Genomic DNA, 15983 nt, shown 5'->3' on the forward strand with positions numbered 1-15983 from the left:
GCAAAGACACTTGACCTAGCTTTGTTCTTCATGTTTAATTTTTCAGAAGATCAGTTCGGCTGATCTTGGAATATCAATTTTGAGCCGAACCTAGTATATGATTTAGGGAAACATTATCTTCAGCTGATGCGACTTTGTTAGATTTTGAGCCGAACTTTTGAATAGGTTCAGAAACTCAATGATGTTCAGCACATCTATACATTGCTAGGTTTTGAACCGAACTGTTGATTTGAAGAAGTTTTGGAATTCGTTTATGTTTGGTTGATGCGACTCTGCTAGATTTTGAGCCGAACTGTTCATCTATGTATCATACCGGTTATAAGCCGAACCTCCCTCTGGTTCGCCGAACTTGCATGTGAAAATTCAGTTTTTTGAGGAATTCAACCTATAAAAAAGACGCTAAACATAGCCACGTATTATATTTTGTTTACGAGATGAAGATTCTCCTTCGTCATTTGAATGAATTGAATCCCCATCTTGAATTACAATAATCTCAAAAACCTATTTCTTTTTTTCACTTCTTCTTCCTTTCTCAAGAACCCCAACTCTTTCTCGGACAAAAATCAGATTTTTTCCACTAATATAATACTAACAACTTAACTTTAATCAATCATTAACATTATAAATTAATCATTATCACTAACTCTAAGCATAATCATTAAAACTAATTAAGTAAGGGTAATTATGTTATTATCAAAAACGGATGGATAAAGGGTGATGGTGCTTTTTTATCTAGTGACCCTATTTTGACATTATTTACTATGCCTCAAACAAGGTTAAACCTTTAAGAATTTTCAACTTCTGCCGGAAAAAAAACACACTGAGGCTCTCAAGCCCATCAGGCGAAGGTGTGCACAAAGTATAAACAAACTAAATGGCCCAAAATCTAAATCTTTAGCTCAAGTCAAAAAGCACATGGGATGGGACAACTGTGTTTTTGTTTCACTTGGTAGGTTCTTGCGCCCACAAATACCAATTCGCCCTTTCCAAGTTGGGAGAGGGAGTAGGCCTGGGGTTTTGCATCCCCACTGAAGTGGAGGGCACCGCGTCAGGCTAGCTTGACAGAGCAGAACACCTCCCTATCCTGGTCTGACAGTGGAACTGGAAGGTTATAACTCATGCCAAAGTTTGATGGAACAACTCTCTCATTCTCATTTGTCAAGTACATGGTTGAAATTTTATCATGTCATTTTACCCAACCCACTAAAATACTTAGAATGATTTGGTCGTTACTTTTACATTACTTTCATGATTACATCAAGAAAACTCAAGTCAGATAGGTGAGGCGTCATATAAAGAATAAAACGAGATAAATATGCAAAATGTGAAATTCTTTGAATCCTTACCGTTGCTATCAATGTAAACTCTTTGATCCGTATTCGATGAAGTGAACCTGAGGTTTGCTATGATTGCAAGATGGATTTTATGGTTTGCACTTTTATAGAATTTGTCCAAGAACTAATGATGGGAAAGGGAGCAAAAATAATTTCAAGAATTGATCAAAAAAATATGTATATTCAAGAAATGAACTGGATATACCAAAATCTAAGCTTTTAGCTCAAGTCAAAAAGCATATGGACAACTGAGTTTTTTGTTTCACTCGGTAAATGCTTGCGTTATTATCAACTCGCCCGTTCCAAGTTGGGAGTGGGAGTCGGTTATGCGGCCACGCTATCCTGAATTAAGTGGAGGGAACCGCGTCAGGCTGGCTTCACATAGCAGCGAACACCTGGTCAAAATATTCCATTCTCATCTGTCAAGTATGTGAACACCTATTTATTTGAGTTCACATCCAATTGACTAAAAATACCAAACAATAGATAACATCAGATGAAATTATAAATTAGGGGCAAAATATAAGATGCGGCGAAATAAAGAGGTATTAACACAAACGAATTAACGTGGTTCGACAACGGTGTGTCTACATCCACGGGAAAATGAAAGATGGGTTTTATTATTTGTGGGTGTTACAAAGTATGATGAGTTCTATTCCTCAGAAAGAGAAGGAAGGAGGGTGTTCAATGATTTAAGAGGAGGAACGAAGGTTCTTCAACCTTCATCTCCTCTTCCCATCCGTCCATCCACCCCCCTTTTTCTCCCTCTTCTCCCTGTTGCTTTATAGGGAAGAGAAACTTGTTTATTACTAAAGTGCCATTAGCTTAGTTTCTAAGCACTCTTAGAGTTGATCCAGTGTGTTCCGTTGTAGGCTTGTGTCCAGCTTCAGTTCATAATAGCCGTCCACGTGTCAAGGTATTTTTGGTGTATACAAAGTACATGGTTGAAATTCTATCATGTCATTTAACTCCATTTTTTGGCCTTCTTCTCATTAGGCATCAATAACGCCTTCTTTAGGATCACCTTCAAAGTCCTGTAGAAAAAGAGAACCAGTAGTTTTCATGTGACTTTCAATACTAATGGCAAAAAAAATTAAAAAAGTCGTGGTTGTATGCATTCTATGTGCCTCCAGAATTCAATAAACTTCTACTCCACATTATTTACCCTACCAAACTTTGCCACTAAAATTCTTGAATGGCACAAGTTTCTCATTTTCATGAGTATATGGTTGAGAGTTTATCATGTCAGTTAAACTGAAAGTAAACAAAGTTCGGGTTTAGATGCAAAGCAAAATGGGTCATAATCTCAGAATCAATATGCCATCAACTCTCTACTGCTTTTAAACAGTCAGTTTTTCCTACCACTAACAGTAGTTTTTTTTTTTGGGGAAGTTATGGTGGGGAAATGGCCCTCTTAGGTGTTCTATCTTTTCCCTAAAAATGACAGAAAAAAATGAAAGCTTTGTTGCGTCTGTAACAATAAAACACTCAAGAAAGATGTTAGAATAAAAATGATTAATTTCTGGAAAGTAAAGCAACACTCAATTGGACTGCAAACAGAGGACAGAGTCACATGTTCAACACACTGTCCTTAACACGATATTTGACCGGTACGCCTCAAGAATGAGTGATGCCAATACCCTGTGGTCAGGTTCGTATCCAGGATAAAACTGCCCGTTGCAAGCACTGTTAGCACTACAGTACTTTCCCATTCTTACGACCTCAACAACAATTGCGCACGGAATGAAAAATAAAGGACCACACAGGGGGAGAAGACGAAAAAAAGAGGATAGTAGCTCTTCTGGACACAAAACGAAATGAGAGAAAGTGATCGCTTTATATAGGGGAGAATCGAGAGAGGTCTCATAAACGCGCATTAAAACAATTTCAATTAATTCAGATTTTTTCCAACGGTTTGAAATGTTCATGCGTGATTATGTTTGATATAAAACGTTCATGCAAATTTAAATTCGAAATAAAAACGTTCATGCAAATTTAAGTTTGATATAAAATGTTCATGCAAATTAATGTTGATATAACGTTCATGCATAGACATAATGTCGCCCAAAGATTTATTTTGTTTGAAATATTTTAAGTATTAATTCAAAAATTCAAAAGAAGTTCTGCCAAAAAAGATAAGTCTTGACCCGCACCCGCACCCGAGCTCGAGCCCGAGCCCGGCCCCCCCGCACGCCCGCACGCGCGTGTGTGAAAATGTGTGATTGCACCAACTAGCCCATTGCCTAAGTCCTCTCCCTCGCAAAAAAGTGCTAATGACCCAAGGGCCACTCTAATATCAAAATTTTCAATACTTATGGAGAGGTATCATCTTTAGTTTTCCCTATGTGGGACTAAAGGTTCATTCACAAATAGTGAAAATGAGCTAGTGTCCTTAGTGACCAATAGATCCTAAGTTCCAATCCTACCAAGACCAAAAACCAAACTATTTTATAAACTCATTTTCTCTAACAATCCCCCACATGAATGAAATACCGATAAAAAATCAGAAACGGAAAGCGAGAAATACCACTTAGGCAAGAGGTGTCCATGAGGTCTTGAACCTTTGCATAGTGAGAAATTGCCGGAACTACTTGATGGACAGTGAACGCAATGTCTTGAACTACCATCGTTTGGTGTAATCCGCGATAATAACCACGCGTGATATCTCTCTAGGTGCTGTCGAGTTCGTGCCGTTGTGTCCTTTTTGGCCCTGGACAAATCCCGTTTCTCCGAATGCTCTAGAAAATCAGCTCTCTTCTCATAGGAAGCGACCCACTTCCACATTCAGATAGGTGAGTTCTATCAAGAGTGTTTACTGCTACACCCCACTTCAATCTAAAATTGAAATTATAGAACTCATTGAGACTTAATAGAAAGTCATCCTCACATGCAGTCACACTATCACGTCTACACCATAGGGAAGGGGCAGAGAATGAATTCTCTGATAGTGTTACCTTGACCCGCCACAAATTAGTTTCTCATTCGAAACCTTGATCTTGGGATCTCCAGTCAGCAAGGTTGAGTATCCTTCATGGAAAGTTTATTTAATGAGCCTAAGCCCCATCCCCTTAGATGCATTACTAACGATCTCCTTGGACAAACCTTTCGTCAAAGGGTCCACGATCTTCTCCTTGGAATTAACCCAATCAATGGAAATAACGCCTTTTGAGATTAGTTGTTTTAGGGTATCGTGTCTTCTTTTTATATGTATAGACTTCCCATTATAGTAGTTGTTTTTAGATTTATCTATGGCAGCTTAATTATCATAATGTATAGATATAGTCGGCACAGGCCTATGCCAGAGAGGAATGTCTTCTAAAAAGCATCTTAGCCAAGCGGCTTCCTCTCCTGCTTTATCTAGCGCAATAAACTCAGATTCCATAGTGGATCGAGCTATGCAGGTCTGTTTGATGGATTCCATTTCACTAATAAAAGATTCTTTCCACCATGGAGCTTCAGACAAAGTCATGGCTTCTCTATAAGTCTGAGGATCAGACTCTGCTAGTGTTATGAAGTCAGGTCCAAAGGAGGTTTTGGTTCTAGCCCTTTTACTCCTCCTAAGATCAAATTCTACTTCATCTTCCTCTAAAGGTAAAGTCTGACTGGTTGAAGGAACATCTAGGGGATCAACACCTCTCTTACGAGAGTCAGATTTTAAAGGAAAAACATTTTCAAAAAACACAGCATCCCTAGACTCCATAATAGTATTTACACCAATTTCAGAAACATCAGAATTCACAACCATAAATCTATATGCAGGTGTATGCTCAGGATACCCTATGAGGACACAGTCAACAATTTTGGATCCTATCTTGGTTGCTTTAGGTTTAGGGATCTGAACCTTAGCCAAACACCCCCACACTTTAAAGTATGCTAAAGAAGGTTGTCTACCTTTCCACAATTCGTATGGAGTTTTATCTGATCCTTTAAAAGGTACTCTGTTCAGGATATAGCAGGCTGAGAGGACAGCTTCCCCCCACAAGTTCGAAGGTAATCCTGAACTAATTAACATGGCATTCATCATCTCCTTAAGGGTGCGGTTCTTACGTTCAGCTACTCCATTCGACTGAGGTGAATAAGGAGGGGTAACCTCGTGTATTATGCCATGTTCTACACAGAAATCTCCTATAGGAGTTATGTACTCACCACCACGGTCAGACCTAATGGTTTCAATGGTAGTATTCAATTGGTTTTCAACTTCTAGTTTATACCTCTTAAATGCTTCTAAGGCATCATCCTTACCTCTAAGCAAATAAATATGACAATACCTAGTACAGTCGTCTATAAAAGTAACAAACCATTTCTTACCGCCTCTAGTTTGAACTGATTTCATGTCAACTAGGTCTGAGTGGATTAATTCTAAGGGTTTAGAATTTCTATGAACATTTTTGCTAAAAGGTTTTCTAGCATACTTTGATTCTACGCATATTTCATATTTGTGTTCCTTTTCCAAATTAAATTTGGGTATGCAACCCACATTGGCTAGTTTAAGCATTGATTTATAATTTACATGTCCAAGTCTACCATGCCAAACGTTCAAAGACTCACAAACATAAGCAGAAGAATCATTATTATTCATTACAGCAGAGTTTACATTAAGCTTATACAGACCCTCAGTCTTGTAACCCTGCCCCACATAATCCTTACCCTTAGTTACAACACATTTCCCAGATTCTATTACAATTTTAAAACCCTTATCATCTAAAACAGCACAAGAAACAAGATTTTTGCAGATGTCCGGAACATGAAGAACTTCATTCAAAGTGAGAGTCATGCCAGAAGTGAGCTTGAGCCCAACTTTTCCTTTTCCTACAACCGCAGCTGCAGATGAGTTACCCATATAGAGTTTCTCTCCTTCCCCTACCTTATTGTAGGAGGTGAACATTTCTTTGTTCCCACAGACATGTTTGGTATCCCCAGAGTCTACCCACCAGTCTCTCACATTTGTTACCAAATTTACTTCAGACACCGTGCCAGAAAATTCATCTTTGTTGTTTTCAACCAAATTAGCATTATTTTTCTTTTTAAGGTCCTTACGGTTTCTACAGTGAACCGCCATATGGCCAGGATTCCGCAAGCATAGAAATCACCCTTAATTGTATTAATGCTAGATTTAGGTTTCTGAAACATACCTTTCTTGCCTGGAGGTTTCTTGGAGTTGTTTCGGTTCTTATCAGCATTGGAACCTTTGTGTTCAGTCACATGAGCTTTGTAAGACATGTCCCTTGAAGAAGATACATTTTTTTCCTTGGAGCACAACAATTCTTGACCTTGAATTTTCTTACCCAGTTCAACCATAGTAACTTCAGCAGTTCATGTCTCAATTTCTTCTTGTACTCGGACCAGGAAGTAGGCAATTTCTCGATAGAAGTAGACACTTGAAAAGTTTCATCAATCACCATACCTTCCGCAAGAATTTCATTCATAATTTGCTGTAGTTCAAGGAATTGATCAACCACAGATTTGTATTAACCATTTCATATTCATAAAGCCTAGCTACCAAGAATTTCTTACTTCCGGCAGTTTCAGCTTGGTATTTCGCCTCCAAAGCAGCCCATAAATCAAAAGAAGAAAAGTTTTCTTTAGCATTGTAAAAATCATACAAAGCATCCTCTAAGCAATTCAGAATATGATTTTATACATGTAATTGTTCCTCTTCCATTCTTCTAAAGAAGACTCACGACCAGCATCATTCAGCGATTCATCAAAAGGTTTAAGAACATAGGAATCCAACTCATGGTAACTTAGAAAGAATAACATTTTTGACTGCCACCTCTTAAAGTCTTTTCCAGAAAACTTTGCAGGCCTTTCAACATCGTTCTTACCCATTGTTACAAACAGAAAACAGAAATATCGTGTTAAGATTGTTGTGTCTGTAACAATAAAACACTCAAGAAAGATGTTCGAATTAAAATGATTAATTTATGGAAAGTAAAGCAACACTCAATTGGACTCCAAACAGAGGACAGAGTCACGTGTTCAACAAGCTATCCTTAACACGATATTTGACCGGTACGCCTCAAGAATAAGTGATGCCAATAACCTGTGGTCAAGTTCGTATCCAGGATAAAACTGCCCGTTGCAAGCACTGTTAGCACTACAGTACTTGCCCACTCTTACGACCTCAACAACAATTGCGCACGGAATGAAAATTAAAGGACCACACAGGGGGAGAAGACGAAAATAAGAGGATAGTAGCTCTTCTGGACACAAAACGAAATGAGAGAAAGTGATCGCTTTATATAGGGGAGAATCGAGAGAGGTCTCATAAACGCGCATTAAAACAATTTCAATTAATTCAGATTTTTTCCAACGGTTTGAAACGTTCATGCGTCATTATGTTTGATATAAAACGTTCATGAAAATTTAAATTTGAAATAAAAACGTTCATGCAAATTGAAGTTTGATATTAAACGTTCATGCAAATTAATGTTGATATATGTTGTAATTTTGAAAGTGGTAGTAAAAGTTCGTTGCTCGGACTTGTAAAGATTTAAAAATAAATATATATACACAATATTTGTCACAATGGGCGAGAGTTACTGGGACTAAAGATTCGGCCATTTTTCATTTTCAAGTGGTTCAGAATTTAATTCTAGGCGATTATAGTTCAAAACAAAACAAATATTAACTCTAGTTTATTGCCAAGATAGATTTTATAAAATATTACTTGTATTTCTTAAGCATGGCATATCAAAAATCCTTACGACTAAGCATACTCCATCAAATGAAATCACAAGTAATTAATTTAAAATCTTATTTCAATTAAAATTGGTGCAAAAAGTAAATAAAGAATTAATTTAAATTACCACATGGATGAAACACGGCCTCCTCCGTCGTCCCAGTGTTGGGTTTAGCTCATCATGTTGTAAAACCTCTCAAAATATTTCATTGATGCTCAAAAGTGTTTTACAATAAAGAGAAAGACAAGAAAATGATGTAAAACAGGATTTTGCGACACACAGAAGGCGTCCAGAATCAACGACACAGCTGAAGTGCTGTTGTCGTTGAAAAGCTACGACCCAACCGACGACCCACGGCTGTGAGTCTCTTTCACTGTTGATAAACGACTGCTAATGCTAGTCTGTTCTTCGCGTTCTTGGTGTTCTTCATCATCAGCAGCAGCAGAAACAGAGTTTGATCAACTCTTGATTTCTGCTTCTGTGGCTCTCCTCTCTTCTCCCAACTCTCGACAGCCTCTCTAGTACTCCCAGGGAACATATTTATACACCTACAGCTCGTTGAATCTCCCTCAATTACTCCATATAATCTTCATTACTCGGTGTTTAAAGAAAATATCTTCCGAATATTTTCTTCGCTGAAATGATTCTCCACGCGTTATAAGCTGTATTTCTTTCCTTGTTTAACAACTACACACTCCTTCCTACTGCTCTGTACATCAATCATGCACTTAACACGCTAAAAATCTTCTCCAAATCACGTAATCCCGTGAACTGTTCTTATTATGCTCGTGCTGCCCTGATTTCTTCTTGTGAGTTATTTAGCCAAATTGGATCGATATTATGACCCATAACCTTCCTTTCTATCCCATAAGAAGATACCCAATGAGTTTCAGCCATAGAATCGGCCTGAAACTCCTTCAAAAATCGATTGGAAAATCTGCCATGAAGAGAAAAATATTTTCCCGCCAAATTCTTCATTCAAATTTTGGGAAGAAAATTGACCTCCCCCCTAACCAGAACTGGGGTGCGAATAGCAGTTGCCTTGGGGTGACCTGGGGGTGCCCCTTAGTAATTAGGTTACCCCTTATCCAAAAGCGAGAGTCCGAATAACACTTGTCCTCCGGGTGACAAAATCAACTTTTCGAGCCGAATTTTCCAAAAATATTTATTTCCAAAAAATACCTACAAATGCATAAAATAACAAAATTAGTACAAAATCGAGTGCCACCAATATATAGTATTGAGATCAAATTAGACACAAAAATGTGTCTATCAATATAACGTTCATGCATAGACATAATGTCGCCAAAGATTTATTTTATTTGAAATATTTTAAGTACTAATTCAAAAATTCAAAAGAAGTTTTGCCAAAAAATATAAGTCTTGACCCACACCCACACCCGAGCCCGAGCCCGGCCCGCCCGCACGGCGGCGGCGGCGGCGTGCTTCGTTGCGAAGCACCGCGCGTGTGTGAAAATGTGTGATTGCACCAACTATCCCATTGCCTAAGTCCTCTCCCTTGCACAAAAGTGCTAATGACCCAAGGGCCACTCTAATATCAAAATTTTCAATACTTATGGAGAGGTATCATCTTTAGTTTTCCCTATGTGGGACTAAAGGTTCATTCACAAATAGTGAAAATGAGCTAGTGTCCTTAGTGACCAATAGATCCTAAGTTCCAATCCCACCAAGACGTAAAACCAAAATATTTTATAAACTCATTTTCTCTAACAATCCCCCACATGAATGAAATACCGATAAAAAATCAGAAAACGGAAAGCGAGAAATACCACTTAGGCAAGAGGTGTCCATGAGGTCTTGAACCTTTGCTTAGTGAGAAATTGCCTGAACTACTTGATGGACAGTGAACGCGATGTCTTGAACTACCATCGTTTGGTGTAATCCGCGATAATAACCACGCGTGATATCTCTCTAGGTGCTGTCGAGTTCGTGTCGTTGTGTCCTTTTTGGCCCTGGACAAATCCCGTTTCTCCGAATGCTCTAAAGAATCAGCTCTCTTCTCATAGGAAGCGACCCACTTCCACATTCAGATAGGTGAGTTCTATCAAGAGTGTTTACTGCTACACCCCACTTCAATCTAAAATAAAAACTATAGAACTCATTGAGACTTAATAGAAAGTCATCCTCACATGCAGTCACACTATCACGTCTACACCATAGGGAAGGGGCAGAGAATGAATTCTCTGATAGTGTTTACCTTGACCCGCCACAAATTAGTTTCTCATTCGAAACCTTGATCTTGGGATCTCCAGTCAGCAAGGTTGAGTATCCTTCATGGCAAGTTTATTTAATGAGGCTAAGCCCCATCCCCTTAGATGCATTACTAACGATCTCCTTGGACAAACCTTTCGTCAAAGGGTCCACGATATTCTCCTTGGAATTAACCCAATCAATGGAAATAACGCCTTTTGAGATTAGTTGTTCTAGGGTGTCGTGTCTTCTTTTTATATGTATAGACTTTTCCCATTATAGTAGTTGTTTTTAGCTTTAGCTATGGCAGCTTGATTATCATAATGTATAGATATAGCCGGCACAGGCCTATGCCAGAGAGGAATGTCTTCTAAAAAGCATCTTAGCCAAGCGGCTTCATCTCTTGCTTTATCTAGCGCAATAAACTCAGATTCCATAGTGGATCGAGTTATGTAGGTCTGTTTGGAACTCTTCCAAGAAACAGCCCCACATGCTAGAGTGAAAACATATCCACTCGTAGACTTAGACTCCTCTGAGTCTGATATCCAGTTTGCATCACAAAATCCCTCAAGGACAGCAGGATACCTTTCATAATTCAAACAAAAGGTCAACGTGTATTTCAAATAACTAAACACTCTAAAAAGTGCATCCCAGTGTTCCTGCCCTGGATTACAAGTATACCTACTTAACCTACTCACAACAAAAGCAATGTCTGGCCTAGTACAGTTCATCAAATACATTAGACTTCCTATAACTCGTGAGTATTCAAGTTGTGATACTCCATTACCTCTGTTCTTTTTGACTTTACAACAAGGATCATACGGAGTATAAGCAGGTTTACAATCAAAATGATTGAATTTTCTAAGCACAGATTCAACATAATGAGATTGACTAAGACTATAACCGTTAGAATTTCTCCTAATTTTCATCCCTAAGATTACATCCGCAGGGCCTAAGTCTTTCATGTCAAAGTTCTCATTCAGCATGTTCTTAGTGGAATTAATTACATCCATCTTTGTACCAAGTATAAGCATATCATCAACATACAAGCATACAATCACACAGGCATCATTTACAAGCTTAGTATATACACACTTGTCAGATTCATTGATTCTAAAGCCACTAGAAAACATTACATGATCAAATTTTTCATGCCATTGTTTAGGTGCTTGTTTCAATCCATACAAAGATTTTTTCAGTTTACAAACTTTGTTTTCACAACCTTTCACTACAAAGCCCTCAGGTTGTTCCATGTAAATTTCTTCATCTAATTCACCATGTAGAAAAGCTGTCTTTACATCCATTTGATGTATTTCTAGGTTATGAACCGCGGCTATAGCAATTAACATCCTAATGGAAGTAATTCTCGTAACGGGTGAGTAAGTATCAAAGAAATCTACACCTTCCTTTTGTTTGTAGCCTTTGACTACTAACCTAGCCTTGTATTTTTGAATAGTTCCATTTACATCCTATGGCCTTACACCCTGGAGGTAAATCTACTATCTCTCATGTATCATTTTATTTGATGGATTCCATTTCACTAATAGAAGATTCTTTCCACCACGGATCTTCAGACGAAGTCATGGCTTCTCTATAAGTCTGAGGATCAGACACTGCTAGTGTTATGAAGTCAGGTCCAAAGGAGGTTTTGGTTCTAGCCCTTTAACTCCTCCTAAGATCAAATTCTAATTCATCTTCCTCTAAAGGATCAACACCTCTCTTACGAGAGTCAGATTTTAAAGGAAACACATTTTCATAAAACACAGCATCCCTAGACTCCATAATAGTATTTAGACCAATTTCAGAAACATCAGAATTCACAACCATAAATATATATCAGCGTTGGAACCTTTGTGTTCAGTCACATGAGCTTTGTAAGACATGTCCCTTGAAGAAGATACATTTTTTTCCTTGGAGCACAACAATTCTTCAACTTGAATTTTCTTACCCAGTTCAACCATAGTAACTTCAGCAATTTCATGTCTCAGTTTCTTCTTGTACTCGGACCAGGAAGTAGGCAATTTCTCGATAGAAGTAGACACTTAAAAAGTTTCATCAATCACCATACCTTCCGCAAGAATTTCATTCATAATTTGCTGGAGTTAAAGGAATTGATCAACCACAGATTTGTCATTCACCATTTTATACTCATAAAGCCTAGCTACCAAGAATTTCTTACTTCCGGCAGTTTCAGCTTGGTATTTCGCCTCCAAAGCAGCCCATAAATCAAAAGCAGAAAAGTTTTGTTTAGCATTGTAAAAATCATACAAAGCATCCTCTAAGCAATTCAGAATATGATTTTTAGACATGTAATTGTTCTTCTTCCATTCTTCTAAAGAAGACTCACGACCAACATCATTCAGCGATTCATCAAAAGGTTTCAGAACATAGGAATCCAACTCATGGTAACTTAGAAAGAATAACATTTTTGACTGCCACCTCTTAAAGTCTTTTCCAGAAAACTTTGCAGGCCTTTCAACATCGTTCTTACCCATTGTTACAAACAGAAAACAGAAATATCGTGTTAAGATTGTTGCGTCTGTAACAATATAACACTCAAGAAAGATGTTAGAATAAAAATGATTAATTTCTGGAAAGTAAAGCAACACTCAATTGGACTGCAAACAGAGGACAGAGTCACGTGTTCAACACGCTGTCCTTAACACGATATTTGACCGGTACGCCTCAAGAATAAGTGATGCCAATACCCTGTGGTCAAGTTCGTATCCAGGATAAAACTTCCCGTTGCAAGCACTGTTAGCACTACAGTACTTGCCCACTCTTACGACCTCAACAAAAATTGCGCACAGAATGAAAAATAAAGGACCACACAGGGGGAAAAGACGAAAAGAAGAGGATAATAGGTCTTCTGGACACAAAACGAAATGATAGAAAGTGATCGCTTTATATAAGGGAGCAGTACTAGTGCCATAATGATATAAAATGTTATGGACGAGCAGGGTTCCTTTTTCACTTCTAAATCGATCGATTGGTGAATGATGTTGATTAATGTGGTTACGCATCATCATCATCTTTGATCAACACAAAGACAAACCAGATTCAACATCAGTATCTCCAATTGGGATGAAGTAAAAAAGCAATTGCAGTCCATCCTTATCGAGGGATCACGAAATTGTTCATTTAAGTGAAATGCTTTCAGTTTCCCGTCGTTATCAAGAGATTGCATAAAATTGGATTGATCCCAAGCAACCAAGCTAAAACTCGTGTAGAACGGTTCTGTATTTATTTATTTAACCGGTATCATCACGCAATGACTTTACCACTGTATAATATTCTTTCTCTTGGTATAGAAAGTGTGACGAGCCAGTCTGCTTATTGATTTAACTTGTGAATCCTGTTGATCTTACGGCTAACTGCATCATACTTTTATCTACCACCACTAAGTTGTGGGGACTGAAAAACTTAAACACTAATTAATCTCTGATAGATAATTCCACTGTGCACAATGTCAAACATGATTTGTGAACACTAGTAGCTCTATAAATTCAAGACGCCAGAGTTGCTATCTCGGATATGCTAGCTGCTATGGATTTTGTTGCTTTCCAGTTTTCAACAACTACTACATTTTTTGGTTACAATAGCAGCAGTCTTATCTTTTTCTTCTTTTTACCATCTAATGCAATACATCTCAAGAAATAAGAAGTCCTTGAGATCAAAACAGCCGCCCGAGCTAACTGGTTCATGGCCTCTAATCGGTCATCTTCATTTGCTGGGTGGAAAACACCAGCTACTCTTTAGAAGTTTTGGAGACATTGCTGACAAATATGGTGCAGCCTTTACCATCCGACTCGGTCTGCGTAGGGCACTTGTTATTAGTAGTTGGGAGGTAGCGAAAGAGTGTTTCACTACTAATGATAAGATATTCACGTCTCGTCCACTTTCAGCAGCTTTTTAAGTACATGGGTTACAACAATTTAGTTTTTGGTTTTGCACCTTATGGACAGTATTGGCAGGAACTTCGGAAAATAGTAAACCATGAGTTTCTCTCACACTCTAAGATAGAGTTTCTGAAGCATGTCTGGGACTCTGAGATCAAAACATCCATTGAAGAACTATACAATAAACTGTGTTCGAATGAAAAATCTACGGTGGATATGAAACAGTGGTTTTCCAATTTTACGTTGAACGTATCTTTGAAACTCATTGTCGGGAAACGGTACTTGGGCAGTTGTTCTTTCAGTGATGATGAAGTGGATCGAGCTAGCAGATGTCAAAAGGCTGTGAGAGAATTTTTTAGGTTGGCTCGGTTTGTGCCATCGGACGGCTTATCTTGTCTTAGGTGGTTAGACTTGGGAGATTACGAGAGAGACATGAAAAAAACTGGAAGAGAACTTGATGTATTGCTGCAACTATGGTTGGAAGAACATAAAATGAGAAAGAAGATATCATCATTGCCATCCATACGTAAGAATAAGGACTTGATGTATCAGAAGGATGCAGCTGGGGAGCAAGACTTCATGGATGTAATGCTCTCCATACTTGACGATAAGGACGTTCACACAAAGATATCTGATTCCGTCGATGCTGATACTATTATCAAGTCGACGTGCTTGGTACGTACCTAACTATATTTCTCATTTGTTCATATCCATACACAAATGTACTCGCAACATCTAATGCCATCGTATGCAGACTCTAATCCTGGGAGGAACAGACACAGTCATGGTGAGTTTACTGTGGGCTCTAACCTTATTAGTGAACCATCCAGACGTACTGGAAAAAGCCGAAAATGAGCTGATCATGCACGTAGGAAAGGAACGGCAAGTGGAAGTGTCGGATATAAAGAACCTCCTGTATCTACAGGCCATTATCAAGGAAACTATGAGACTATACCCACCGGGTCCACTATCAGCTCCTTGCGAATCCATGGAAGATTGTACTATCGCTGGATACCACATTCCTGCCGGAACCCGTTTAATTGTCAATATTTGGAAGGTTCAACGTGATCCGCAGGTGTGGTCAGACCCAGAAGAATTCAGGCCGGAGAGATTTCTGACAGGTGAGCACTTGAATACAGGTATAGGACCTCAAGATTTCAAGCTAATGCCATTTGGATCCGGCAGAAGAATTTGTCCGGCAAGCTCGTTCTCGCTGCAGATTGTGCACTTAACTCTGGCTCGTTTGGTACATGGCTTCAAATTTAAGACGCCTTCAGATGCACCTATAGATATGACTGAGAGTTCAGGATTAAATAATGTTAAAGGCACCCCACTGGAAGTTCTTATCACCCCAACCCTCTCTTCTAACCTTTATCAATTATCATTCTGATTAAGCAAAATTGCTAATACTCTACTAAGTCTAAGTAATCCACTAAATAATACTGCATCGCTTGCTTTTCAAGCTATTCAGTTATGGTTTCCGTTAAATTTATCAACACAATATGCAAGTATCTTAAGTCATCGTCAAAAAAGAATTAATTGGTTGTCATTTAATTTGATGATGTATGCTTAGCTTATGTGTTTTGATACATCATGCTTAGGATTTACAATTAATGTTTCGAGAATCTACATTAGAAAAATAAGAGTCCATATATTTTATTTATTGAGCGATAATTGTTGAGAATAAATAATTGAGCCTTATGTTATGAAAATTGGCCGAATCCTTAGTTCCAGTACCTCTCACCCTTTGTAATATTTTTGTATATAATTTTATTATTTTTAAAAACTTTAAGCTCTACAAGTCCGAGTAAACGACAACCTATTTACTACAAAAATTAAAAATCTTATTACTAACC

General features: G+C 38.2%; 1 pseudogene; it reads left to right on the forward strand.

Annotated features, from left to right (window-relative positions):
- Positions 1-13683: 13683 nt before the first annotated feature.
- On the forward strand, positions 13684-15681 carry LOC113286974 (annotated as a pseudogene).
- The last annotated feature ends 302 nt before the right edge of the window (positions 15682-15983 follow it).

Source organism: Papaver somniferum, chromosome 6 (genome assembly GCF_003573695.1).
Source record: "Papaver somniferum cultivar HN1 chromosome 6, ASM357369v1, whole genome shotgun sequence".
Lineage (NCBI taxonomy): Eukaryota > Viridiplantae > Streptophyta > Magnoliopsida > Ranunculales > Papaveraceae > Papaver > Papaver somniferum.